At 44.4% G+C, this 5,000-nt stretch overlaps 2 protein-coding genes across 8 annotated transcripts in view; both read right to left on the reverse strand.

The window, feature by feature from the left end:
• Window positions 1-2,487, reverse strand: part of LOC125956860 (probable cytochrome P450 301a1, mitochondrial) — a 5,999-nt gene extending 3,512 nt beyond the window's left edge. The window contains exon 1 of one of the 6 annotated variants that reach the window (XM_049689103.1): window positions 2,350-2,487. The gene's annotated coding sequence lies outside the window, so the exon portion shown is untranslated. The other 5 variants (XM_049689108.1, XM_049689105.1, XM_049689102.1 and 2 more) reach the window with 5 other exon arrangements.
• Window positions 2,488-2,910: 423 nt separating this feature from the next.
• Window positions 2,911-5,000, reverse strand: part of LOC125956844 (netrin receptor DCC) — an 85,865-nt gene continuing 83,775 nt past the window's right edge. For both annotated transcript variants that reach the window (XM_049689071.1, XM_049689070.1), the window contains exon 10: window positions 2,911-5,000. This exon is cut by the window's right edge and continues 427 nt beyond it. The gene's annotated coding sequence lies outside the window, so the exon portion shown is untranslated.

Consider the following 5,000-nt stretch of genomic DNA (forward strand, 5'->3'; position numbering starts at 1 on the left):
AGCACACAGAAACGAAACCTCCGCCACCTGAAGGTTACCACTCTTGGTGTGTGGCAGTACCCGGTTATGTCATGGTTTGGGAAGGTGTTTTTTGGATGTTTGCGATTGTTTCGCAGCATTAGTGCCGCTAATGATCGCTAATTCATTGCTCACACATTGCTAGCAAAAAAACCGCTTTAAAGGAGGAGACTGTTGATCAACGGATCGGCATCAAACAACTGTTGCTTGTGGGGTATTCAGGGCAACCGTATCGGCAACCGCATCGGCATTCATTGCGCTGAGCTGTGCGTGATAAAACTCGATCGAACGGTGGTGGGCAACAACGTGTTGAGGGATTGCAACCGATATTGTTTCAACTATTATTGAGACACACAAAAATGGAGACTTTCACCAACGCTGCACCACCGATGGAACATAATCGCGATGCCTTTTCGCTTGGACCGTACCCGAAATTGGATCACAAATTTCACTTCCATTCCGCGATGCACGAGCGTCTCTTCATTGGTAAATGGCAAAAAACTCATCCAAAAAACGAATCATGGCACTGGATTAGACGCCAATTCGTTCCACATAGCTTGATACTCAGCGCTGTCGCCGATCCGATCGAATGGTGTCGCTGGTTTCACCATCGAGCAACATCCGTGTCAAGTGTTTGGTCGATGGTCATCCGGCCATGCAAAAAGAGCCATTTATCGATTGCATCACGTCTTCTCCGCCAGCGTGCCACGATTCATGATGATGATGAGCCCCGATTCGCGGTGCCGATCGCATGCACCGATCGCAGATTCCATTCAGTGAGTCTTTTGATTTCGACAAACCGGTCCCTTCAACACGAGATCTTTAGCTGCAGCCAGCTGCAACGAGCTGCGACGTTCACCTGATCAAGTCAAGGTAAGCCACCCAAATCGTACGCCAGTTGCGCTGAAGCAGAAAAGCAGTCAGCTAGCGAGCGAATGTCTTTTGAAAGAAGGTGGCTCTCAGTAGACCCCGGGATTGGGTTGCTTAACCGACCAAGGACCTTGAACGGTCTTGGCAACTATCCAGCTAATGATGTGCTATCACGATGTGCACTTCAGATAAGGATGTTGTCTGCGATTCCATTCATTAGCACTCCTCTCATTGCTTCCAGAATGGGATAGAGGCCCGAAAACTTGAGCTCAGAGGGCGAAAGTGCAAAGTGATGTGCAAACACCAGACACCAGACCTCTGACGATGGTGGTGATTACGCAAATTTCAGAATTCTTCACAGTTTCAGTTCAGCCCACCAGAAAGTGAATCCCAACTAAAACTCTGGGACGTATGTCTTTGAGTGCTCTTTGAGATTTCACTTTTTCGGCCTCGCAACACACACACAAACACACGTACACACACGATGAGAAGCATTCCTAACGAGTGATATCTCCTCGCGCACACCGTGGCCGTCGCCTTCATTTGCCACGTTGCGCATTGCTGGCACATCTTCTTCTGGGTGCGTGTGAAGCGATTTCACTTCGCATCCCATCGCAACATCGGCGCGCGTTGACGCGTGGGGCCACTTATGGAAATTGTTTGATCGAGACCAAGCCCAATGGAAACGCTCGACACTTCTCTCACAAGCCGGCCCGCGGGGTCACAGCAGCAGCTTAGTGGATGCGATGTTGAAACAAGTGGATGCTTGACAGAAAAGAGAGAGAGGGAGAGATAGTGAATGAGCGAGAAGGGAAGAGATGCCACATGTCCATCGTACAGATAATGATGATGCACGATCGTTTGTTGGGTGGGTTTGGTGGTTCGAGATTTTACATCGTCAGCCATTGATAAAAACGAACATTCAATCCTTTTTGAATTGAGTCTGTAGCCTTGACCTTTTTTGGACGACACAATAACCACCACAACGATCCAATACGATCGAAAACGCGAGAAAGAAGGAGCCACCGCAACAACTCCGTGGCTACCCTTTGGCGTGATGCAATGGCAAAGAGCACAGTTTTCTCGAGCGTTTCGTTCACAAGCACATATACACACACACACACACACAAAACAGTTCCCCGAATCCGGTTTGGAGGTCAGCGCGAGCGTCTTGCACTTGTGATACACAAAACCGCTCACCGGCCGCTCCGTGGATCGTTGGAAAAATCGTCCAGCGCTTTGCCAAGGGCGTAGTAATTGGTTTCGTGCTTTCGAATCGCGATCCGACGTTTCGAACCTCGCGATAAGCCACTGCGCGAGCTGGCTACGCACTTTCGCCGGGAGACGCAGAAGCACACTTTTGATCGGGAATTTCTCTTCCAAACGCTACACTAGACTTCAACGATCGTATGCGCGACGAACGGTTTTTGGGCGCTGCGTAGCATTCGAAGAAACACTTACTACTGACACACTAGGCCCTAGACTAGGCACTAGTATTAAAGTGTTGCTCGTTAAGCCACGATTCTTCAACAAATTCTTCGTTTAAGCACACCTTAGCCGCGCGAAACAACGAGGCCGAACCGCACCGTTCAACGTCCGAGATAAAAGTGGGGCTCGAAATGATCATGATCGGTACAGTGACCGTTCACGTGAAGCCGAGGGCTGCTTAGTCTACGATAAATTGTCGTAAAGCAATGATTCTTTTACCATGAAGGTTTCTTATTGACATTTGAATCTTCTTTTCGTAGTTTGTCGTAGAATTGATTAATAAAAGACGGTTTTCTATCCAATAAAAATGCAAAGAAAATGAGAATGACCCCAGAATGAATGAATGAACGGTATAATGAACAGTGTGTCTTCGTTAAGCGGCATGAAATTCAACAAACTCACCAATCTCATCAAGAATGTCTTTATACACTACATTCTGTACTAACACAACTTACACGCATTATAAAGATTATCGGAAGAGATTAAAGAGAAAGGAGACGAATGAATGGACAATGAAATTTTTCGAGATAATATTTTATGATTTTTATTTGTTTTTCATCGAATTTCTGTTACATCAACCGCCGACTTGGGCGCTTCCTTGCTCGCCTTTCCCATTTGTTGCTTTAGTAATGTATAAATACCGTAATATTAGAAAAATGCTACCAGTTTTAGGCTTATTCGTCGTTATATCATGTTTAGGGGTTCGCTCGATCGAATCTTTCGTCCACGAGCTTCGTTTTACATTTGCGTTTTGATATCGGTATGATGCTTGCCTTTGTGTGAAGTGATTTTACTTTCCCTTGCTGTTGTTTCGAACAATTTGACTTATACGCATTCGCCAAAGAGGAGCCGGGAGTTACTCATTCATAATTTCAGTTTCAAGCTTCCGAACGAACGGCATTCATAATTTCGCTGCCAACAACTGATCAATTGTTTCGTCCATTGGCGCCAATGCATGGACCGTGTAAGGCCGTTTCTTAGATGCTGATGAACGAAGAATGGCAGGTTGATTAGATGCGTTAGGTGCATGAGTAGATGCTATTTACAGCGATAGATGCGGCCTATAATGGAAACCTTCGACATTCAACTAAACGCTTAAGATGATTGAGAAGCAGACGATAGTAAAGGAAGTTTTCCATTGGAAGCGAAAACCGATCGAAGGATTTTGCAAGGGGTGGGGTGGATGTGAACCGATATAGTATCGATATACGTATGAGATAGTTACATAAAGGTCAGCCATTCCGGTTCATATGATGGTTTTTGTGTAAATTCGCTCTATTGAAAGGTGATACCATGGTTATTGATTACTTCCTACACATTTGCTTGTCCTAGACTAATGTTTTGGAGCCGTCACTATGCGTGCTCCTCACAGGTTCTCCTTCGTCGATGGCGTTCTAACTATTTGTGATGTGATTGTGATGTGCGTTCGGTGTGGTTCGTGTGTCTGCAAACTATCTTGTGATCAATCAGGAACACTTTCTTCCTCTTTCAGGTTGTTATATAAAATAAAGTTACTATTACGATACACAGACAATCTTCTTCCATGGAGGATGTTGGAAGGTTGTATAAAATGTTCCAAATGCTCAAAAGTTTTTACAATACACTTGTGCCGCCAACATCTAAATAGACGGTGGCATGTTGTAGCCTATATGCAACACTATCTTCACATTCTGCTAGCACCGGTACTGCTAAATCGATAGGACTCCAAATAAGAACACGCACGGTACCAGCAGGAAGCTGGTACTAGGATACTGCTGAGCACATGCACAACCTAAGAAAATACGAGTTCACTTTTGAAACACGTTGAGTTGGTATGGCAGTACGAGCGGCATGTTGTGGCTTGTAAGATTGATCCCTATTTTATCATTTGTGTTCTTTTCCTTCAATCCCATTTCAATGAGACGCATTCACATGGCAAAGCAAAACGGAATACACATATCGCGTCTTAAATAAAACAACAAGTGTCTTCATTTACGAGTATTTTTCTGTTCTAGTAGCAATAAAATCACTGGGCATAGCATTTTGGTTTACGTGATTACATACTTGAGGCGACGCAGATTGGGGCTGCTCCCCATGTGCGTCTTACTAGTCGACAAATGAACTAAATGACACAGATAGAAATTGGCAGAACGAAACAACGATGAACAAACATAGAATGAGTACGAATTATGTGCTCCTACTGCTAGAGGAATATTTACAATTCTTATGTGTTTCTGCTCGCTCGCACAAATGGAGAACGGTTGTTAGAGAGCTTTTCCTGAACAGATGTCGCGCGCGACAATGAGACGATGACGAATGAGAACGAAAGAACACGGTTCTAGTTTTTCCTATCATTAAACACTCAATCGAATATTGCTCCTAGCCTACAAAGTCCCGAGGATACTAGCGAGTCGTTACGTACGATACACAAAAAAAACTATAGGAATATTTTCTGGCTATCTGGCTTGGTGAATATTTTCACAAATTAAAATGGATCAACGAAGGTTTAATAAATTAATTAGTTTTGCACACAAAATGTGACGTCCTCCGTTGCTCTATCCATGCTTGAACTATTCTAGATCATGTCACAAAAAATCGAGTTAATTACATAGCTGCACTACGAGTCACCGCGAGTTTCAAATGGA

This window comes from Anopheles darlingi, chromosome 3, assembly GCF_943734745.1.
Source record: "Anopheles darlingi chromosome 3, idAnoDarlMG_H_01, whole genome shotgun sequence".
NCBI lineage: Eukaryota > Metazoa > Arthropoda > Insecta > Diptera > Culicidae > Anopheles > Anopheles darlingi.